General features: G+C 39.0%; 1 pseudogene; it reads right to left on the reverse strand.

The window, feature by feature from the left end:
* Window positions 1-236: 236 nt before the first annotated feature.
* LOC128060633 (heterogeneous nuclear ribonucleoprotein A1-like) lies at window positions 237-4,190 on the reverse strand (annotated as a pseudogene).
* Between the last annotated feature and the right edge of the window lie 21,186 nt (window positions 4,191-25,376).

The raw sequence follows: 25,376 nt of genomic DNA on the forward strand, positions 1-25,376 counted from the left end.
GAATGCTTTACACTCTCCACAGAACAAAAACTAAAATAACCTGTTATACAATTAGTCACAAGTACAGTCCTGGAGTTTTTTGCCCAAACACATGAGTATTATCTAAAACATGGCTTCTTTGTAGCAGCTAGGCCCTGCTACCACTGTTTGTGGAGTTCACAAATCTGTTTTAACCTTTAGCTTCCCTGTCACTTCCCTGACCCTCCTCTCCTGCTAAGCTTTTTTCCTAGCAGTAATTAAAACCTTTGGCCACTGCCATAGCTATTGCTGCTGCTGGAACCACCATAGCCACCTTGGTTTCGTGGTTTGACAAAGTATTGGCCTCTACCACCACAAGGGCCAGAACTTATGCCTCCAAAGTTTCCTCCTTTCATGGGTCTAAAATTGGAAGATTGATTGCCATAATTGCCAAAATCACTGTAGCTTCTGCCACCTCCAAAATTGCTTCCATCATTACCAAATCCATCATAACCATCCCCACTGGCACCATATCCATCACTATCATGGCTGCCATCAAAGCCATCTCGACCACTGAAGTTTCCTCCATGACCAAAGTTGCCATTCCCACTGAAACCACCTCCACGACCACCACCAAAGTTTCCAGAACTACTTCGACCTCTCTGGCTGGATGAAGCACTAGCCATCTCTTGCTTAGACAGGGCTTCTCTCACTTCACAGTTGTGGCCATTCACGTGTGGTATTTTCTGAATGACAGTCTTGTCTATGGAGTCATGGCCATCAAAAGTTACAAAAGCAATGGCTCTCTTTTTGCCATTGTCTCAGTCAGTCATGATTTCAATCACTTCAATTTTCCTATACCCTTAAAAATAATCTCTCAGTTGATGTTCTTCATGTCTTCTTTAATGCCACCAATAAAACTCTTTTTCACAGTTAAGTGGTCACCAGGTCTTTGGAGTCTTCTCTTGAGATAGCCCTCTTTGGTTCCATGACTCTTCTGTCCACCTTGTGTGGCCTTGCATTCATGGCTGTCTTCACCTTCTCCGCCATGGCATATGTGACAAACCTGAAGCCTCTGGAGCACTTGGTGTTTGGATCCCTCATTACCACACAGTCTGTGAGCGTTCTCCACTGCTCAAAATGGCTCCTCAAATTCTCATCGGTTGTTTCAAAGCTCAGTCCTTGGATGAAGAGCTTCCAAAGCTGTTTGGGCTCTTTGGGAGACTCTGACTTAGACGTGTGGAGAAGGCGATGGCACCCTACTCCAGTACTCTTGCCTGGAAAATCCCATGGATGGAGGAGCCTGGTAGGCTGCAGTCCATGGGGTTGCTGAGGGTTGGACACGACTGAGCGACTACACTTTCACTTTTCACTTTCATGCATTGGAGAAGAAAATGGCAACCCACTCCAGTGTTCTTGCCTGGAGAATCCCAGGGACGGGGGAGCCTGGTGGGCTGCAGTCTATAGGGTCACACAGAGTCGGACACAACTGAAGTGACTTAGCAACAGCAGACTTAGATGTGATGGCAGTGGACAAGGGGGAAAGACTTCAAAGATGCTTTTCTGGCTGCGTCCACGAGCAGAAAATCACCTTCCAATAATTTTTATTTGTGTATGTACATGGTTGAGGTCAAACTGTACCTTGAATTTTTTATCCTACTTTCTAACTTACCAACATTTTATAATAATCATTTTTCCATTTTATTTAAAAATTCTATGTGTTAATACAACAAAAGCTAGACAATTAAAAGACAGTAAAGGAGGCAATGAGACATGAAAAGAAGGTGTCTGTGACAGTGACTTGCTCCCAGTTTTGCTCCCTCAAATCTGCCCTCCACACCACAGCTATTTATCTCTCTAATGTTAAAGCTATCATGATATCCCTTTGCTTACAATTCCCAGTGGCGCCTGCTTCCTATAGACATTATCCTAGTTCCTCTGCAGGGCACACCATGTGCCATATGAGTCAGCTATACTTCAGGCTTGGAGGCCTTGAAGAAACATTTAAGGCTCCCTCCCACACTGTTTCCCATACCCTAGTTTTTCTTTCTTTTTTTTTTTTTCTTGAGGTTTAATTGGAATATAACATTATATTAGTTCCATGTATACAAAGTAGTGATTGAATATTTTTATATATTTCAAAATGATCACCACAATAAGTCTAATTAACATTCAACACTGCATACAGTTTAAAAGGGCTTCCCTGGTGGCTCAGCTGTAAAGAATCCACCTGCAGTACAGGAGACCTAGGTTCCATCCCTGGGTTGGGAAGAGCTCCTGAAGAAGGGAAAGGCTACTCACTCTAATATTCTGGCCTGGAGAATCAGTCCAGGGTCACACAGAGTTGGACACAACTTAGCAACTTTCACTTTCACTTTCTATCATTTACAAACAGTTGATGTGTATGTAATGAGGACTTTTATGATCTACTCTGTTAGCAACTTTCAAATATTCAATACAATACTGTTCACCTTGGCACCATGCTATACATTACCTCCTCATGACTTATTTTATAACTGGACATTTGTACCTTTTGACACCTTTTGCCATTTTACTCACCCCCACCCCACTCCATACTTCACCTTCCCATTGTAGGCAACTGACAATCTCTTCTCTGTATCTATGAGCTTGTTTTTTTTTAATTCTAATTCCACATGTAAGTAAGAATATGTGGTATTTTTCTTTCTGACTTATTTCACTTTGCATTATGCCCTCAAGTTTCATCCTCACAAATGGCAAGATTTTGTTCTTTTTTATATCTAAATAGTATTTAGACAGAGAAGGCAATGGCACCCCACTCCAGTGCTCTTGCCTGGAAAAATCCCATGGATGGAGGAGCCTGGTAAGCAGCAGTCCATGGGGATGCCAAGAGTCAGACATGACTGAGCAACTTCACTTTCACTTTTCACTTTCATGCATTGGAGAAGGAAATGGCAACCCACTCCACTGTTCTTGCCTGGAGAATCCCATGGATGGTGGAGCCTGGTGGGCTGCCATCTATGGAGTCGCACAGAGTCGGACATTACTGAAGTGACTTAGCAGTAGCAGTATTTAGACATAAAATAAATAAAACACCCATCCCCTAGTTTTTGATAGTCCTTTTTTCCGGAATGCTTTCTCTTTCCTTTCCCCCCAGATTAACCTGTTAAAGAATCAACAGTTTAATTCTTTAAGCTTCTACTCAGAAATTGTTTCCTCCAAGAAGAATTTTTCCTTGGACTTCACCACACTCTGAGCTGGATATCTGAGCCCAATCTGTGGCATTACATGACACCCTGGAACAAGAAAATAATTGGGGGAATAAATGCATTCAGGGATAAGGCCAGCCTAGACATTACATTTGAATATTCCCCAGCCTTGCTTTATAGAGTCTAATTCAACTCTGGAGTGATATTGTAGAATTCCATAGGAATCTTGGAACAGAATTTCCCTGGATCATGAGAGATCCCTGGGGGAGGGCAGCTTGTGACTGTCTCTCTTTTTCCATCTCTCCCAATAGCTTGCCAGGTTTCCTGCTACAGAAGTCAGTCTGTGTCTTAGAAGAGTTTTCAAAAAGTTTTCTTTTTTTCCCCCCCAATACAGTTGTGATCACCAATAGTTTTCTTTAGCTTCTGGCTTAGATTAGTAAGAAAAATTCCCTGCATGTTAATACTACTTTTATTAGTTCTCTATTCCTTAGTATGAATGAGGGTCTGAAAGAAGGATTCAGTGAAGGAAGAGAAAACGGAACATACTGAAATTTGCTGAAGTCCTTTCTTGACTACATCTCACCCTCAGAGTTGTAACCACCAACCCCAAGAGGGTGAGCCTGGGGATCTGGACCTACAAACCCACCAGTACTTCTACTAGGCCATAAGAGCAATTCCTACATGTTTGCTTTCACTTTCTGCTAAAGCAGCTAGCCAGCACCCACTGGGGCCTGACGTGGCTGTCTAAGCCCCATTCCTCCTCATTTAGAGATCATGCAGGGGCTATTTTTGTACCCCACTCTGATATTTGGACATCTCCAAATGTGGTTTGAAAAATTCCTGTTGCCTGAGGATTTGTTGCCTATGGAGGATGCAGCAGCTAAAATCATAAGTAATGTATCTGCCACTCTCTGACTCCTTTGTAACTAAGTTAAGTCACTTATTTAAGCAATCTCTGCCTCTTTATGAATGAGACAGGGTCCATCTATAGCTATTGTTTACCTTAATGTCTTGTTCAAAATCAAGGTAGCCTGTTGCAGACATTATCTCCAGTCCATTTAATGCAGTTTGTTTGTTTTTTTTTTTGGTTTGGTGGCGGGGGCGGGGGGGTGGGGTGGCGGGGAGGTGTTGGGGGAATCTCTTCATGAGACAGCTTACTGAAACCAGCAACCAAAATAGCTTAGCTCTCGAAGCAAATATCATACCATTAACAGAAGGAACTGGGACCAGAAGCCAGGCTAGGAATTAAGGTTGCTGGGGTGATATTCTGCTTTCTTATACAAGCTGTGGCGTTTTTGATTAAAATCATTTCACCAATGAGTTTCAATTTCTTCCTAAATTAGAAAACTGGTACCTCCTTCCTTCTTCCAGAGGCTGATGAAGAGCAGTTGACAAATATCCCCAAGGCTTTGGAGTTACGTAGTTGCTTTTTCTAGCAGCATCTCTTTCTCAGTAAAGATTCTCAGAGGCTCAGTGTGGCTCAGGTAAAAATTGCCTTTCATCTATTTCTTCCTTGCTTTCCAGATAATCTGTGGCTAAAATTAGCAATGCTTAGTTCAGTAAAAAATATTGTTACAGCGGCAGCCATGGAAACGGTGTTTGAGCAGCTTCCCCTTCAGGGAGCTGACTTTTGTGGGATATGCTTTCTTGCTGATTAAATGAAACAACTCACTGCTTTTGAAGCTGAGGTCTGAAATTAGTTAAGAGTATGGGCAAATCTTCCAAAGAACCATCCTCCACATTTCTCCTCTTTCTTCCCATTAAAGAAAGAGAAAAGTATATCTCAAATTAGGTGTCAGATTTTGCTTTGAATAGAGTATAGGAAGATTAATCTGTTGACCCATCATCTTACATTTGAGTTGTCTTTTCACAGAAATAGTGGATAATGCTATTAATGCTGATGCCTTTCTCCTATATCTTCTTATAGTTTACCAAAAATGCTTTCCTGTGTGCTGAAATGCCACTGAAGTCTTATGATCACTGGAGAAGACAGAGAGAGCATAATGAGGAAATTCCTGATCAGACAAGAAAAGAGGTTTAGCCATTCTAGCCCACATGGCAAGTAATTAGAGGAGATGGGATGAGAATTCTCGCACCTCTGATTGCATTATTCTTTTACATTCGCTGGCCAATCTCCTTGTGCCTGAGGTAGTGAATTCAAGCAGCCAAGGTCAGACTCACATCCAGTTGAGTCTGCATTTGGTAAACTTTCAGCTTTGCCTTTGTCAACTTCCCTGACTAGCAGGGTCTCCCCTGCTTCAGACAGCAGAGCCCTCCTGATGCTCCCTGGGAAGAAGTCTGCATTTGAATTCCACTTTCTGATCTGTCTGCCTTCCCTCCAAAGGACCCTTCCTCTGGGTCCTTATTTTCCTCCAGTTTCCATCATCTTAATTCATCAGTTCTCATGCTTTTCTTTATGGTCTCTGTTCTCCTGGCAACTTCTCTGAGAAGTTTATTTTTCTAAATGTGTTTATAGGGCTAATGAATTAATCAGCACCAGGACAGGGGCACTTCTTTTTAACCGACTCTAATTACTTTGGTTCTAGTAAAGGGCTCCTTCACATAACTTTGGCCAACCCAGGAAAGATCAGCAGCCAGGCTCCAAAGTCTTCCTCTGTGGCCACAGTGGAGATTGAAGGAAGGGTGATGATTTTAGGGAGAAGGAGGGCAATAAACTATTCCTGTGAGAAATTGTTTCTTTTGGCCTTTTAGTAGAGCATCCTTAGGAAATTGTAGTTCATATTATTTGAAGGATTTAAGCCTTTACTGCCACTATGAATTATCATAGGTTTCTCCCCCTTCTCCATTCTACCTCCCCAATCCTAAATGTTCCAGTAGTTCCCCCAAGAGGCTCAGGGCCTCAGGCTCAGGACAGATCACTGCAGTCCTTGAAATCAGACATAGCTGGCTCCTTCTCTCCCTCCGGTGCCAGACCAGAGATTCATCACTGATTCTCATCCCGCAATCCACATGCCACTTTATGAGGAGGGAACAGGGACAAACTCATCACAGTGTGGTTTCCTTGGCCCAGCAAGCATCCAACCCTGCACTCTAAGTTTTGTTCCCACTTTATGTAAGAGATAAAATGATGATTATTTGCTTATTTGCTGAGCTTTCAAACTCTGTGTCCTTATCAAATGCTCCCATGGAGCAGAGGGTTCTTTGTCCTCAGCAGTGTTGGAGGCCAGCTAGATTGTGGACATCCTCTCAGGTATATGATGCATTCACAGCTGCAGGAGATGTGTCAGGCCAGCAATAATGCGCAACTGTCATTGTGCATTACCAGTCGTCAGAGAAAACAGCCACACACATGACTTGCCTTTCTGTGTCAGAAACTGTTTATCCTGAGTCTATGAGCTTAATGGCTTCCTCTTCCATGAAATCTTCCCTGTGTCGCTTCCACACTCCTCTCTATTTTCCTCTGGGTTCTCACAGTATCCCATGCTCGGCTCTAATGCCTCTTCAAACTGTCTTATATTTACCTTTGTTTTTAGCTTCCTCCTGAGAGAAACATATACTAATGCATCTGTTAAATGAGTTTAGACTAAAAGTTTATATTAAAAGTCAGATGAAAAATACATCTCATTTTACAAATTAATTCTCATCAGCCAAAAGTGTCTGACGAGAAACAGACTGTGAAGCGTAATTGTTGCTGTTGTCATTGTTTTGGTCGCTAAGTCTTGTCCAACAGGTGCAAAGAGAATAAAGAAATCATTGTTTAGAGGCCAGTCTCGACTCAGGTGGGAGGACTACTGATTCCTGGGCTGCTTGTTGATGCAGGGTAAGCTCCTAGAAAGCAGCTAGTTGCTGCTGACAGCTGAGTACAGCCACCTAGACCGGACAGTCCAACCAGGAGAGAGGCCTCAATTAGGGGGTGCAAGCTGAGGAGCATCATAAAGACAAGGCCTGAATAAAATGTAAGCCTGCCTGAACCCTGTGTTGAGCCAAAATTGTATCCATTCACAGAGATGGGCTTTTTCTTATATACTTGTTTTAAATCTGCATCCATGCACAGAGACTAGGGCTGTCAAGGTCCTAGACACCTCAGAGATGCTTCCTCCCCACCGACTTCTCTTACCAGCACAGTTTTTCTTGGTCTCCTGCTCACCTTCATACACACCTCTGACCCAGTTCTGTCCACACCTGACATGCACACTCATTCAGTTGCTTTTTCCTTTCTTTGGTTTGATTTCTACCAGACCTGTGAGGATTCTTCTGATGCGTCTGGGTGTCAGCTCTGCTTACATTAGAAAGAGTTAAGAGAGAACATAAGGGATAGCAAAAGAAATTTGGAGATAATATGGAAATTAAAGGAATTAAGTAACTTAAGTAGAATTATAAATTTCACATACATTGAGCTTAACTTAACTACCACAGGAAAACAATCATATGGATTTAAAACTACAGGGGAAATACTTGAAAACAGTTACTCTCAGATATTTGAGCACCGATATAAGCAATAGTATGGACTTCCCTGGTGGCTCAGATGGTAAAGCGTCTCCCTACAATGCGGGAGACCAGGATTCAGTCCCTGGGTTGGGAAGATATCATGGAAAAGGAAATGGCAACCCACTCCAGTATTCTTGCCTGGAAAATCCCACGGATGGAGGAACCTGGTAGGCTACAGTCCATGGCGTCACAAAGAGTTGGACACAACTGAGCGACTTCACTTTCACTTTCTATAAGCAATGAATGGAAGGATTTTGCTACACTTTCTATCTGACTTTGGAGCAAAAATGAGGTTAGGGATGTTGACCTGGCATTTCAGTCGCAGTCGCAGTCTCAGTTCAGTTGCTCAGTTGTGTCTGACTCTTTGTGACCCCATGGTCCACAGCACGCCAGGCTTCCCTGTCCATCATCCATCTTGGAGCCTACTCAAACTCACGTCCATCATGTCGGTGATGGCATCCAACCATCTCATCCTCTATCATCCCCTTCTCCTCTCACCTTCAATTTTTCCCAGCATTGGGGTCTTTTCCAATGAGTCGCTTCTTCACATCAGGTGGATAAAGTATTGGAGTTTCAGCTTCATCATCAGTCCTTCCAATGAACATTCAGGACTGATTTCCTTTAGGATGGACTGGTTAGATCTCCTTGCAGTCCAAGGGACTCTCAAGAGTCTTCTCCAACACTACAGTTCAAAAGCATCAATTCTTCTGTGCTCAGCTTTCTTCATAGTCCAACTCTCACATCCATACATGACCACTGGAAAAAGCATTGCTTTGACTGGCATTCCAAAAGTTGGGCAAAACTGAATCTGGTCTACTGAATAGCAAGTAACACTCTCTCAACATATTCTTAAAACCTGACTGATACAGATCTATGCCTTCTTTGTTTCAACAACAGATTTTATTGTTCATTAAATCTTAGTTAAGTGTCTTACATATGCAGGGTTGTTTATGCCAGTTCAGTGAGTAAACAAGAGTGGATTCTTCTTCTCAAGAGCATGACCAGTACTGACCTGAGCCAGCACATCCTACGTATGAATTCATACTGGTATTGTATATGCACCTTTCTCTCCACCCAACCAACCAATGTACACATTCACCCACTCCATTCCCTGCCACTTATACATTCTATATTCCTCTGATGCAAGGACAAATATTTTTATAGCTCTGTTTACCCCTTGGTACCAGCAGACTTAAACTAGAACACACCTTTAAATTGTATTTTTCAAAGATGACTGCACCAATATAGTCCATCCCAGATGCTCTGCTTACAAAGTTATGTTGACCCTCCTTTCATTGAGAAGTAGGGTCTTGTTCCCTCCCCTGGATTCTTAATGGTCCTGTAACTACAAGCAAAGTGACACTATGTGACTTCTGAAGCTAAAGTGTAAACTGGCAATATGCCTCCCACTTGATCCTTTACGGATGCTTCAACTTGAAACTAGCCACCGTGTTGTGAGGAAGCCTGAGCTACATGGAGAGGCCACAAGTAGGCATTTCCACTGATAGGCCCAGAGGAGGTGCTGAGAACTCAATTATGAGCTCACATCAACATCTTCAGACATGTAAGTGAATTGCCCTTAATTATTCAACCCTTCCCTCCCACTCCTGAACCCCTCTACTGATTAATGCTTTTAAAATCAATTTCCTCTGTTAGACCCTGCCCAAATTGCAGATCCAGGAGCTAAACAAATAATCATTGTTTTAAGACTAAGTTTTGGGGTGGTGTGTTCAGAAAAATGCCTATCTTATCCACTCCTTTGATGTATTTATTAGCAATCACATCTTCTCTTCCCAGCCAGACTATACGTTCCTTAGAGTCTGGAGTTTTAAGTCTAAACTTCCAGAACATTCTTTCATACTATGTTATATTTCAGTCCAACTAAATTTCTGCTTCTCTCTGTATTTAATCTTAGACTCCCAGTTTTTATATACTTGATCGTCCTATCGCTTTTTTTGTGCACACTCTTGTTTCTATCTATATTCTCCCTAGTCTCATTCATTTTCAAGACTGAGTCACATGCCAGGAAGAATTTCCTGATTCCTCCTGTCAGAAGAGATGCCTCCCTTTTCTGAACTCCCAGAGTGCTATAGATAAATTTCTTTTATCAATATTATCATCTTTTACCTTATATCACATTTACTTGTTTACAGATGTTTCTCTACTTCTAGACTGTCTTATTTGTCCTTACATCCATTTATACAAAAGTATCTATGGGAAGTCTACTACTTGCCATACAATCTACAAGGCACAAGGTAAAGAACAACGAACAAAGGAAGACGTGATCCTGTCCTGATAGATCTCCCAGTTTAGTGAAGGAAGCACAATAAATAAATACACAAATGTTTGACAATCACTCTCTTTTAAGGGTTTTAACCAAGTCAGTCACACCCAGGACCTAATGCAATACCCTATATCCTTTGCAGTCTTGGAAGGCAACATGGAATAACCAGAGATATCAGTTTGAATTCTGTCTCACCTGTGAATATGAAGCAAGGGCTTCACCTCTCCATGCTTGACTTCTCTCATGGATCAAATGAAGGTAACTTTATCTGCTTTATACTTTTTAAAGTATTAGTGAGAAAACTTATATGAGCTTTGCATTAGCGCTGGTCACACAACGAAATCATATAGCCCTTTGTCCCCAGCTTCTCTTGCTTAATATAGAGCTCAGCCTTCAGTTTGCATTCACCTAATGAGGCTGACCATGACATCAAATACTTAGACCCTATCCTTCCCTTGTACATGACACTCCTTTTGTGGTTGAATAGCACCCAATTTTTGTCCTGGGGCAACTTCAGCCAGTGGCACTGGAGGGAAAGGAAGACCTCAGTCTGTCATATGGCTGACTCCTACTCATTGTACAAAATGTAACCAAATTGGCATTTCTTTAGGGAGACTGTGACCACCACCCACTCCAGTCCTCATCAGACTGTGTCTGTTCCCTCCTTTTCAGACTACACAGAACCCTACAGCTCTCCTTCACAATACTTGTCACAACTGGAATTGATTGATTTTTAAAAACTATCTATCACACTCCCATTAGATTCTAAGCATGATAAAGCAGAGGCCAAGGTCTGTTGCTGCCATGATGACGAGTACCAGCAAGTAAAGTCAAGTCCTTGCCATTTAGAAAATACTCAAGAAATATTTATACAATTAATGAATTGGGAAAAGCTTTGCAGCTGGAACACCAAGAAAGAAGTGAGCTCAACAATTGTTAGAAACCATTTTTTTGAGCATTTTTTCATGATCAATTCTCAGAAGATTCTGAAGTCAGAAGGTGGGATCTTCCTTTAATGGGCCCAAAGAAAGAATGATTAATTTTATTTTGTCAGTTAACAAGTTTTTCTGAACAGTGCCTCTGGGTTTCCTGATATGACCTATGGAAAGTATAAGAAATTAATGTCCTAAAGTTAGATGGTTTAGTCAGACCAACAAGCTGTTTTAAGCCATGTCTGTAATAGCAAACCAAAAAGGTAACTGACAATTTGAGAGAGTCATGGCTGTACTAACTACAGTCCCTGAGACAGTTATACTGTGGTACCATAAGCCTTCTAGAGATGTAAAACCCCAAGATCATTTGAAATGAAGAGGCTTTTTTAACTTTTAAGTTAAATTTTTAACTTAAAAAAAATAAGTAGCAGCTGTCTTGCCTGCATGTGTGTGTGCTCAGTTGCTTCAGTCATGTCTGACTCTTTACAGTCTATGCACTTCAGCCCTCCAGACTCCTCTGTCCATGAGACTTTCCATGCAAGAATACTGGAGCGAGTTGCTGTGCCCTCCTCCAGGGCATCTTCCCAGCCCAGGAACTGAACCCATATCTCCTGTATCTCTTGCATTGCAGGCAGATTCCTTACCCTCTGAGCCACTAGGGAAACCCATCTTGCCCTGCCATGGCATTTAACTGGCCATTGCCCCAACACACACTAAAATATTTTTTTATATTTTATATATATATAATATATGTATTATATATATTTTTATATATTATATATGTATTATATATATTTTTATATATTATATGTGTTATATATATATATATATATACATATTATAGTTGTGTTTTTTTCTCAAAGCCAAAGAGTTATAATAAAATATCTTTTTTCTTGGAAGTATGAGACCAGATATAGCAAAGTGAACAAGAAAAGTAAAATTTGGATCTTTTATTTTTTTTGCAAATATTAGCATTGATTATTTCTCTAGCAATATGAGGACAAATCCCTATACGGTCTAGCTAAATAAACACTGTATTTCTTACTACTAAAACACAGGACATGGTTCCAGATCTGCTTCCCAGCTTGTAACTGGACTTGCTGAATCTTCACTGTCTAAGGTTGAATTTAATCAAAATTAATGCATCTACTGACCTAATTCTCCTATGAAAAGAAAGATTCGTTAGAAGATTAGACCATGATTTTAACTCAAGTTCTATAAATACATAAAATCTCATTTGTTTTTTGTATTTTAATATGTTGAAAGTGGCTTCTTATATAGAAATGGCTGCGAGGACTGAGAGAAGAGACAGCATTAAAGAGAAATGGTACTTTTTATAGGGTGACTTTCATGTATCTGAATGGCAACCCACTCCAGTATTCTTGCCTGGAGAATCCCATGGACGGAGGAGCCTGGTGGGCTACAGTCCACGGGGTCGCAAAGAGTCGGACATGACTGAGGGACTTCACTTTTTTTGTTTCATGTATCTGAAGAATATGGTACAGAAATTGAATAAAGTCTAATCCCATTTTGTTATTTTTTGCATATTTCTGTGTTCTAGATCCTAGAAAAATTCATTCATCTCTGCATCCTTTTTTTCGAGATGTATAACTGTTATTAACAAGGAACAGAGAAAAAAAGCAAGACTAATACATCTCATTTTCGCATAAGAATTTTCCTCAGATGAGTAAAAGGCTTTCTCTTCATCTTGCATACAGAAATATCCTTTGCAAGTTTCTATGAAGCTCACCTACCTAATGAGGTCTGAATATTGCACCAACTGATATAAGCATTTCTTAGCTTTTGGGTCTTATACTGCAATTAATACTATTCTTAGTTCCAAGAGTTCCTTCTTAGGGAAATGTCTCATACTATTGATATTGGAAATTGAAAGACAATACTTTCATCATAAAGTCTTCCATTTAACAAACATTTAATGAGCACTGAACTGGGCATTGAAGTAATAGAAAATCTAATGAAGAGAGGATTTCCATTTACATCAAAGATAGAGGGACCATAAATACCCTCTTGAATAAATAAAAAATATAGACAATACAAATCAAACAATGGATTGAAGACACCGGACATCATAATCAAATTGTGAACAATGAACGATTTTTAAAAAATGCAAAAGCAGCCTTGTGAAAAAAAAAAAAGACATTATATACTAAGGAAAAAGATTAAAATGATCACACATTTCTCACTGAAAATAATACAAACAAGAAGACAGTCGAGCAATATTTTTAAAATACTGAGTAAGAAACCCTGAATTGAAAAAAATCTAAAAGATGAAAAGAATTCTATAACCAGCAAAATATCATTCAGAAGTGAGAGTTAGATTAGGAAATTTCAGGACATAAGAAAGTGGAAAAGTGTAGTTCTGACAGAAATACACCACAAGTAATATTAAAGAAAGTTCTTCAGACAGAAGAAAAATTATAACAAGTGGAATTATAAACCTGTATAAAAAAATAAGGAGTACTGAAATAACTACTAAGATAAATATATAATATATACAATATATTATTATGTTTGTATATCTTTACAAGATAATTGGCTAAGATAACAACATTAGGATTTATAATATATATAAAAATGAAATGTGTCAAATCAATAGCACATAGGCTGGGAAAAAAAGAATTAGGAGTATAATTATTGTAAGGATTCTTTTCTATAATGAATGTAGCATATTATCATTTGAACAACCTTTGATATGTTAAAGATGTATACTGTAAACTTTAAGAAGCTAGAAAAATCAAAACTAAATAGAAAATGGAAAAGAATAAAAGTTGAGATGAAATTAATGAAATAGAAAAAAAAAACACACCACACAAAGAAAAAATAATAAAGTCAACAAAACCAAAAGCTACTTCTTTAAGATGAAATATATATATATTATACATATATAATAATTGATTGAGTCCAAGAAAGTTTTATCCTAGGAATGCAAGGCTGGTTTAATATTCACAAAACAATAATATTAAGAAAATAAACAAACAAAGCAGTTTCCATTTATGCTCCCCCTCCCTTGTGCCATAGTCCAGAAATTTCCTCAATGCAGAAACACAGGGTAACCATAAGATTCATTTTATTTCCTTTTTCTCATTCAGTCTGAGTTGCCTGATTAAAGTCTGAAAACAATTGCTTTATAGTTGTTTTCTATTTGATTATGTTTAGAGGTTAAGCTCAATCTTTATCATTGTATGTAATGTTTATAAAGATAATACTCAATCTTTTTCTTTAACTGTAGATGCTATACATTTTCTCCAATAGACAACTAACTGATATGTGTAATTAAGCTTCAGTGTAATTACTGACATGTTTGCCTTTAAGTATACCAAATTTTTAGAAAAATTTTCTTAAACTTTTTTCAGTTTTTCTGGGTTCTTGTCTTTCTCTTTTGGATGAATCAAGTATGTCTTACTCAATTTTATTTTAATGGCTATTCTTCTTATTATCTTCTTATTACTTTTTATCATTGTTGTTTAGTTGCTAATCTGTGTCTGACTCTTCCATGATCCCATGGACTGTAGCCTGCCAGGTTCCTCTGTCCATGCCATTTCCTTCTCCAGGGGATCTTCCCAATTCAAGGATCAAAACCAGGTCTCCTGCATTGGCATTTACCACTGCACCACCAGGAAGTCCTTTGAAGACTGTGTAAAACATCAAAATTATTTTGGAAAATTATTTGGCAGGTTTTTTATCATGTTTCTTTGAGACCCCATGAACTGCAACATGCCAGGCTTCCTTGTCATTCACTATCTTCAATGTTAAAATTTTTCCTCCCTAGTGGCCTTGCCTAAAAGAAATGAAAACACATCCTCAAAATTATGTGTATAAATAACATTATAGCAGTAGACTATTCATAATAGTCTATTCACAATAGACTACAAGAGGAAATAACCTAATGCCCATGTACAGGGTAATATATTAGCAATTTTAGTATAAATTTTCAGAATAGCACTCAGAGATAAAAATATGAACTGCTATATGTGGAATAACATAGATCAATACCCCCAAAATCATTTTATGAGAAATAATTCAGATATAAAATATTATATTCTTAATGATTCAATTTACATAAAATTTAAAGCTGTGCAAAACAATTAATGATGGTAGCAATCAGAACTGTAGTTGCCCATAGGTTGCGGGAATTGACCAGAAGTGACAAAGAGGAAAATTTCTGAGAATTATGAGAATATCCTAAACCTTGAGTATAGAGGTGTTGGTTAGATCAGTGTTTACTTTTATCAAAACTCATCAAATCATAGGCTTAAAAGCTCAATCAGTTCAGTTCAGTTCAGTTCATTCACTCAGTCATGTCCGACTCTTGCGACCCCATGAATCCCAGCATGCCAGGCCTCCCTGTCCATCACCAACTCCCGGAGTTCACTCAGACTCACATCCATCGAGTCGGTGATGCCATCCAGCCACCTCATCCTCTGTCGTCCCCTTCTCCTCTTGCGCCGAGTCCCTCCCAGCATCAGAGTCTTTTCCAATGATTCAACTCTTCGCATGAGGTGGCCAAAGTACTGGAGTTTCAGCTTTAGCATCATTCTTTACAAAGAAATCCCAGGGCTGATCTCCTCAGAATTCACCTTAATTAAAAAAACACTTATGATATGCACTTGGCTATGAAATCCCTATTTTGTCTCAATCACTAATATGACAAAATGAACTTTTTCTCGTTAGTAAGTTTTTTGAGCCAAAAATTAAAAACTTTGATTTAAAGAATCACATTAATTTAAAGAATAACATTAATTTGCAGAGGAGGAAACAGAACCCCCAAAAAGCATTTGTCTCAAAGACAGTGAGGAAGACTGCAGCAGTGCTCAGGAAAAAAGGCAGACATTCTGATCCTAACTGTAATACATTCAATACTACCTCATAGAATAATTATTCACAAATTATTTAACAGGTCCAGACAAAATTTATAAAATCAAGAAAAGTAAAATAAATTATCAGAGGTAAATTTGAACAATTCATATTCTGTAACAAAATAGAATCCTAACATTGTCTTCAAGATGATGTATCTAGACTTCATGGTTTAATCCAAAAATGTACTTCAGTGTTCTTCTAAAAATAAGCCATACTATGACATGATATGCTAACTTAGCATTAGAGGCAGTAATATGTTTGGGGTGTTTGGGGTGGAAAACAGTTTTACACTACATGTGATAATGTACTATTATTAATTCAGCACAGTTACTAAGTGTCCCATATGTGACAGCAGGGTCCTGAATTATTTTCTGATGGAAATTTGAGGAATGAGTTACCACTTAGTCACTTTAAATGGCTTACTTTTTCCATCCACTTATGAGTTAGCATTATAGTCAATATTATGTTTTTAAACATATAGCCTATGTTTAAAAAATCATAGAATTACAATTCTGGACTAAGCCCTGAAGCCTAGGTACCAGGCCTCAGTGTTAGGAATCCATTTCCTTATCTAATAGAATTGGAGCTTTTGTTTAAGCTTAATTTACTTATTTTATTTTACCTTTTAATGCTCTTATAAATTTAACTTCAAGATTTTTGGATAAATTACAATGTCGTGTTAAAAGTGTTGAGTGTTGAGGCTCCAAATGAATCGAATCCAATGTGCAAGTAGTGGTTCTCTGTGATTCATGAAAAGTGAAAGTGAAAGTCACTCAGTCTGTCTGACTCTTTGAGACACCATGGACTACACAGCCCATGGAATTCTCCGGGCCAGAATACTGGCATGGGTAGCTGTTCCCTTCTCCAGGGGATCTTCCCAACCCAGGGATCAAACCCAGGTCTCCCACATTGCAGGCAGATTCTTTACCAGCTGAGGCACCAAGGGAGCCCAAGAATACTGGAGTGGGTAGCCTATCCCTTCTCCAGGGGATCTTCCCGACCCAGGAATCAAACTGGGGTCTCCTGCATTGCAGGTGGATTCTTTACCAGCTATGATTCATAAATGGATACAAAATAACAAATGTTTCCCAGATAATAAGCAGATACAGAGCTTGATCTCTCTCTATCCCTAGCTAACAACTTATTCTGAGATGACTAAAAGGGAAGAGCCAAAGAGTAAGCAGGCTTTAGGTCTGACATTCTAGATAACAGCTGTTCATGTTCATAGTAATTTCCAGGCTGTATGCAATCCCAGCTGCTCTGGGTAGAATCAGATGCTAGATGCTCTCATAGTATCCTTGACACCTCTTGCTTCCTGAAACATCCTCTGTGTTTGGACAGCTCCAAATTACTATACTACTCCACCTGCCAATGCAGGAGACATAAGAGACTTGGGTTTGATCCCTGGGTCAGGAATGTCCCCTGGAGGAGGAAATGGCAACCTACTCCAGTATTCTTGCTCCCATGGACAGAGGAGCCTGGCGGGCTACAGTCCATGGGGTCACAGAGTCAGACACCACTGAACCAACTTGGTCATTTGGCAGGGCACCACCTCTAAAGGGTGCTTTATATCTGGGTGTGAATTGATCCATTTGGAACAGTGTGGCTTTCAAACCTTGAGGGAAATCTACAGTTAGGAACACACTTAACACTGTGATTCACTAAACATATATATAATATCAAAATAAAAAATCACAAAAAAATACTCATTATTGATACCTGTGATTTTATATTCTATTTAATTCTTAAATGAGAATCACAGCCACCTGAATGTTCCATGTTTAAATGAGGACGGACTTCCAAGCTGGTGCAGTGGTAAAGGATCTCCCTGCCAATGCAGAAGACACAGGTTCGATCCCTGGGTGGGAAAGATGCCGTGGGATGGGAAGTGGCACCCAACTCAAGTATTCTTGCCTGGGAAATCCTGTGGACAGAGGAGCCTGATGGGCTACAGTTCTTGGGTTGGCAAAGAGTCGGGCACAACTGAGCACTGCATCTTCCCTCACCCCACCAATGTGGATCAACTTGCCATCTGAAAAACATTGCTTTAAAAGAAGCAGCTATATGGAGACATCATTTTCAATAAATATTTTTTTAAGAATTTAAAGAAATTTCAGGTTTAGAAGAGTGAAATTTTTCCAACGCTTTGAGTATAAAGATTCTGTGTATATATAGTGAACTAATCAGGGATTCTTATAATGCACAAGATGGAGAACAGCACTGTTAAAAATTATATACTAATGCTTTCTGCAGTACCACTGGGCATTTATGGTCACAGTTTTTGTTTATTTCAGGATACATTATTATATACTCACAGGCTCTACCTCCTGAAAATGTTTACATTTTATGTTAATACATAAAAGAACATAACTGACTTTTTTAGTTTATTAGAGTATATCTTCTACTTTTTCCTTTTTTCTTGTAAGAAAAATTCACTTTAGTGTAGTATTTTGGAATAACATATTTAGGGTTGGATAAATTCAGATAAGTATGTATACATACACACAGACCCCTCAGCTTTGTTCACTGCTTCCAGCCACTGTCAACTCAGCTCCCCAGCTGGGCACACTGTTTCCACTTCCTATCCAAGAGTTCGGTCTAGGCTCAGGCATGAGGCCAGAATTCCCCATGGAGATAACTATCTATGAAAATTCCCTTGGGAAGGCAGCTTGCACTGCTCAGCAAGTCCAACACAAGCAGACTTTCCTCCAGCATCAGAACACATTATGCTCTCCAATGAGCACCCCAGAAACTATGGCTTGTGTTAGAGGTCAAGCTGTATGAAAAATATGAAACCCTAAAAGCTAAACTCACAGCAATCCAGTGAGATGCATATACTTTGAAAGGCAAAGTCAGATCTATCTCATGCAGAGCAGACGGTCACTGAAAGGACTGGCAGGTGGAATGGTCTATTATTTCTGTTAGAACTGTGTTTGCCTCAACTGAGAATAACATCACAAGACAGATATTTCAGTAGTGCAAGCAAATGTAAACTGATTTTCTCATTACAATAAGAACTCCATAGACAGTTTAAAGCTGGTTTTGCAGGGTTTAGCCACACAGCCAGAGACCTGGTCTTTAACTCTTCACTCCACTGTCCTTAACACATTGGCCTTTGTCCTCATTCTTAGAGCTGTGTGGTTTAAAGGTGACATGGGCTCAGGCCTTACATTGACACCCAGGCAGAAAAGGAAGAAAGGGTATGGCAAAATCAATACAGTAATGTAAAGTAAAAAAATTAAATTAAATTAAAAAAGGAAAAAAATTTTTTTAAATAAAAAAAGAAAGGCAAAAAGGTTAAGAGGAAAAGTACCTTCTCCAGGGAGGCTATGTAGATGCTCTCCTCAAGGATTTTTTCAGAGATTGTTTTGAACAGAACATGGCCATTCCCTTGCTGCTAGAGAAAATGGGAAATCAAGTATTTTTAGTGGTGCATGTTTTTGCCTTGTATTAAAAAAAGTAAAATGAAAACTTTTACATGACAGTCTCTCTCCCCATTCCTTTCTCTTTTCTGAGAGCATGTAGCTGAAGTCAGTTAAATAAGTTGCACATATGATATGACTTTACTATAATTCATTTATGAATATCTGAGAAGAGAATGTGAAAGAGAATTAAAATATATTGAGTACCTTGTATGTGCTAGGCATATTGTTATGCCTTTTGCATATATATATGTATACATACATATACATATATATGCATGTTATATATTTCTACAAATATTAATTTTTATATTGACATTCTATATATACATATTGTTATATACAATATATATATTATCCTAAAAACCTAAGAGAAGGTATCTAAAGACACCACTATGTCCATGTTGTCCATGCTACAGATTAAGAAAATTATGTTCAGACAGATTAAGCAAGTTGCCTGTAGACCTTCGGTGGCAAAATTAGAGTCAAGATTCAGACATAATTCTGTCCATAACCTATTCTGCCTCATACCTAGAAGATAAAACAGGCAAGAGAAAATATGCATGTGGTGTAAAGCAGGCTGTCCATAATTTTAAATTGAACATTACCCAAGCACTCAAGTCACTGGGACAATATATTCAGTCAGAAAATGGCCTCCTGTGCCCAATAGTTCATATGAAAGTTTTAAGTATCTTCCAGGTCCAGGTCTAATGTGACAGGGGCTTAGGTGACCTGTTGCCAAGTTAGCAGCAGGGCTACATTTTTTACTTTATTGACTAACTGTGCTAGTGTCACAAAGGAACAGCCTGAGGGTAAATGCATCTTCCTACTCCTGTTTCCTGAATCCCAAGTGAACAGGGTGTTGTCATAGCCCCATGCCAGGCACAGCTTTGGCACAAGTCCCAGAGTCACCATGTGGCTACCACAGCCCTCAGACTCTTTCCATTCTGGCATAGTGTAAGCAAGATCTGTTCTGAATTGGAAGAGGGAGTTCTACATTGTTCCCCAGCAGAAGAGATGATGGAGAGCAAATAAATTTCACTGATATTATAAAAATATAGCTTGCAAATTTCATCATAAGGGAATTTAGGCCCATTTCAGATATTGTTTCTTTAACACAAGCTCTGGAATAATTTTCACCAAGCTCCACAATGGCCTGCAAAGAATAATAGGGCTTCCCTTTTACATAATGCACAATTATTTAAAGTTATGTTATCTCTGGAAAGAATGAAACTTTGATTCATGAAAATATACAAGAAACGGCTTGAGTTTAAAAATGGATTGGATTCAGCACAGATATGCAAAACAAGTGCTAGAGTATTTACATCTCACCTCCTTTAAGAAAACAACCAGGGTGGCTCTCACAGTCATTTGAAAAGCTGAGTCTGTCAGCCCATTATTACTTAGTTACTGGTACACTGCCTCTGTTACCTGTAGTGATCATTTATCATGGCAGCAGCATATACTGTTTCATCAAGTGAGAGGGGAAATGACATTCATCCTTCTTCCTTGTGCTTAATGCCTATGGAGAACAATCATATGGGGGAAAGTAGAGAAATGAGCTATAGAAAGTAATTCCTTCTGTGATTTTCCACAGAACTAGAGAGTATCTGCATCCAGGTGAAATGGGGCAATCTGCATTAGCGGTCATGAATAAGAAGTGGGGAAACAATCATGGGGTACCTCTAGACCCACAAACATGCCTTTTAAGGCTCTGAAAATCAGTTGAAAGAGCAGAAAACCACTAACCATAAACTTTGCTATCAAGATCAGAAATATAGGAGAAGCTAGGGATTTTTTTTCCCTTGATGTTCTATGGGTATGCCATTTTATTCTGTGCTCCCTAAACTGAGGAAAAATGGTGGAAGCAAGAATTATTTACAAAGTCCCAATTTATTGCTTCTCAAGGCTCTTAGCATACTTTTATTTTTTCTTCGATGAAGTAAGTATTCTTATTCTTAATACTTCCATTTTACAGCAGAAGAAACTAAAATGATCAATGGTAAGGAAATGTGTGCATGGTCTCAAGAAGATAAACACCAGAGTTGAAATACTAATGCAGATCAAACTAGTTCTAGAAGCCATTTTCCCTCCTCTATATCATGCTGGCATATAGGAAAAATTAGACTCATTAATTTCCTCATTATAACCAATTGTAAGAGTTGTGATAGCAAGGTGACACTCCTATAGCAAAGTATGTGGTGATACACCGTCTTATAGTTGGGGCCACAATAAATAAGCTTGAAGGTCATTTTGAAGAGTGACCAGGATAGGGAAGAATCTGGACATTGTGATATAACAAAAGTCAAATAAAGAGAGAAGTAGAGGAGTCCCAATCAAGAAGACTGATGAGCATCTTCAGTGTAAGAGGGCTTATATAGGACAGAAAGATTGCACACATTCTGAGGATGAATGTGTAACTATTAGAAAAAGGAAAATGTCAGCCCACCACAAGAAATGATTTATTGTAATTTGATTAATATTTCCAAACCTGACAGGTTCATGATACGGTGCTGACACAGGTTTAACAATCCTGTCTGAGAGACTGAAGGGGAACTTTTGTAATGCACAGAGCATAGGATGAGTAGACCTGTTTGTAGCACCCACCATTATTCTTTGATTCTGTGATTATAATTCTGTAGGAGCAAGGAGCAGTACATAACTTTTAGCTTTGGGTGTACAAGTATCATTGGTATCAGCAGTTCCAAAGCAAAAAGAGACGATGCACACAATGAGCACGAAAAAGAACATGAGTAAAAGATGATCTAGTCTGGAAGGCATGTCATAAATGAGATTATGACCTAAATCATATCCCTTATGCTTATACAGTGGAAGTGAGAAATAGATTTAAGGGACTAGATCTGATAGAATGCCTGATGAACTATGGACGGAGGTTCGTGACACTGTACAGGAGACAGGGAGCAAGATCATCCCCAACAAAAAGGAATGCAAAAAAGCAAAATGGCTGTCTGAGGAGGCCTTACAAATAGCTGCGAAAAGAAGAGAAGTGAAAAGCAAAGGAGAAAAGGAAAGATATATGCATTTGAATGCAGAGTTCCAAAGAATAGCAAGGAGAGATAAAGCCTTCCTCAGTGATCAGTGCAAAGAAATAGAGGAAAACAATAGTATGGGAAAGACTAGAGACCTCTTCAAGAAAATTAGAGATACCAAGGGAACATTTCAGGCAAAGATGGACTCAGTAAAGGACAGAAATCGTATGAACCTAATAGAGGCAGAAGATATTAAGAAGAGGTGGCAAGAATACACAGAAGAACTGTACAAAAAAGATCTTCATGACCCAGATAATCATAATGGTGTGATCACTCACATAGAGCCAGACATCCTGGAATGTGAAGTCAAATGGGACTTGGAAGCATCACTAAGAACAAAGCTAGTGGATGTGATGGAATTTCAGCAGAGCTATTTCAAATCCTGAAAGATGATGCTGTGAAAGTGCTGCACTCAATATGCCAGCAAATTTGGAAAACTCAGCAGTGGCCACAGGACTGGAAAAGTTCAGGTTTCATTCCAATTCCAAAGAAAGGCAATGTCAAAGAATGCTCAAACTACCGCACAATTGTGCTCATCTCTTACACTAGTAAAGTAATGCTCAAAATTCTCCAAGTTAGGCTTCAGCAATACATGAATCGTGAACTTCCAGATGTTCAAGATGGTTTTAGAAAAGGCAAAGGAACCAGAGATCAAATTGCCAACATCTGCTGGATCATCGAAAAAGCAAGAGAGTTCCAGAAAAACATCTATTTCTGCTTCATTGGCTGTACCAAAGCCTTTGACTGTGTGCATCACAATAAACTGTGGAAAATTGTGAAGGAGATAGGAATACCAGACCACCTGACCTGCCTCTTGAGAAATCTGTATGCAGGTCAGGAAGCAACAGTTAGAACTGGACATGGAACAACAGACTGGTTCCAAATAGGAAAAGGAGTACGTCAAGGCTGTATATTGTCACCCTGCTTATTTAACTTATATGCAGAGTACACCATGAGAAACGCTCGCCTGGTAAAACACAAGCTGGAGTCGAATTGCCAGGAGAAATATCAATAACCTCAGATATGCAGATGACACCACCCTTATGGCAGAAAGTGAAGAAGAACTAAAGAGCCTCTTGATGAAAGTGAAAGAGGAGAGTGAAAAAGTTGGCTTAAACCTCAACATTCAGAAAACGAAGATCATGGCATCCAGTCCCATCACTTCATGACAAATAGATGGGGAAACAGTGGAGACAGTGGCAGTCTTTATTTTGAGGGGCTCCAAAATCACTGCAGATTGTGACTGCAGCCTTGAAATTAAAACTTCCTACTCCTTGGAAGAAAAGTTATGACTAACCTATCCAGCATATTAAAAAGCAGAGACATTACTTTGCCAGCAAAGGTCTATCTAGTCAAGGCTCTAGTTTTTCCAGTGGTCATGCATGGATGTGAGAGTTGGACTATACAGAAAGCTGAGTGCAGAAGAATTGATGCTTTTGAACTGTGGTGTTGGAGAAGATTCTTGAGAGTCCCTTAGACAGCAAGGATATCCAATCAGTCCATCCTAAAGGAAATCAGTCCTATGTGTTCATTGGTAGGACTGATGCTGAAGCTGAAACTCCAATACTTTGGCCACCAGATGTGACGAACTGACTCATTTGAAAAGACCCTGATGCTGGGAAATATTGAAGGCAAGAGTAGAAGGGGATGACAGAGGATGAGATGGTTGGATGGCATCACTGACTCAATGGACATGAGTTTGAGTGTACTCTGGGAGTTGGTGATGAATGGAGGCCTGGTGTGCTGCAGTCCATGGGATCACAAAAAGACGGACATGACTGAGTGACTGAAGTGAACTGAGCTGAACTTTAAGATTTTTCCTTCGTACATTAGATATTTTTGAGAACTGAGACTGTTTAAATCTATTCTAGATGAAAGGGGAAAATGGAAACAGAATGGGGAATGACAAGATTAGAAAATTAGATTGTACAATTAGATTATCGAATTGAAATAGGATAGATTTTAGGGTTCCTTGAGCTTAGTGATCAGGCCTTATTCTTCTACTGTCCAGTGCAACATCTACCATGTATTCTTTGCGCAGAGACGATATTGTATACTTGTTGGATCTCTCAGAAAAGGAGATAAAACCTAACAAAAGACAGTATTTAAACAAATGGAGATAAATTAGAGGAAATTATGTGCAAAAGAAGACATTTTATTCTATGTACACTCTACCCATGGTAGAGGTCAACAAATGCCTGCTGGAAAATAAGATTATTTTGGTCTTAGAAAAATAGATGCCATGGAATCTTTGATATAAACAAATATGAAAGAGACTGAAGGAAACCAGTATATCTGAACAAACATGTATGTCTGCTATATGAAAGAAACTGCATAGCATATAAAAATGCTTTTTTGTTGAACAAGACCCAATCCTCTGGGAATTCCATTCCCACAGAGTGCTTGACTGGGCTGAAGAATCAAGAAATTCCTGAAGTATTTGTTTCCATGCATTGTCCACATGAGCCTACCATAGAGATCTAAGGTGAGGGCCTTAGATTTCTAAGGCAGAGGTTTCTATCTGTGTGCTGGTCAGAGGTCTATCTGGTGGAATGATCGACCTCCAAAGACTATCTTTACTGATGATTAGCCAAATAGATCAGCTTTAACTATTGGATTTAGGCACATGAAAATACAGAACTCCCAATTAAATTTGAATTTCAGATGGATAACAGCATTGTTTAGCGTAAGTATGTCACAAATATTGCATGGGCCATGTTTATAGAAAAATATAATGGATGTTTATTAGAATTAAATTTCACTGAATGTCCTATATTTCATCTGGCAACTCTAGTCAGATTGGAGTTCAAGACAGAAAGGTTCACAATAATAGAGGAAAAAAAAGTAATAGAAGAAAAGATGGAAATAAGAAAATGGATGGAATTCATAAGTAGGAAGCAACAAGTAACTGATTACTGGAGGAACTAAAAGATGATCCAACCACTAGAGCTGCTGCTTTGTGAAAAGGATGCTATGTACCCCTAAGAACATCCCAGTTCCTCAGGAACTCCAAATATGCTCTGTTGAAAATGTTGCTTGGGTTTTCTACTTTTTCATGATTTTCTGGAGGAAAAAAAAAAAAAATTCCACTGAGGGAATTGACTGCATTTCTGCCATTGATAATCTAATGCTACAGGCACTGTTATTAACATGTTTTATCATACTGTTTAGTTAGTAAGTCATGTCTGACTGTTTTGTGATCCCATGGATTGTAG

The sequence above is a fragment of the Budorcas taxicolor genome, chromosome 15 (assembly GCF_023091745.1).
Source record: "Budorcas taxicolor isolate Tak-1 chromosome 15, Takin1.1, whole genome shotgun sequence".
NCBI lineage: Eukaryota > Metazoa > Chordata > Mammalia > Artiodactyla > Bovidae > Budorcas > Budorcas taxicolor.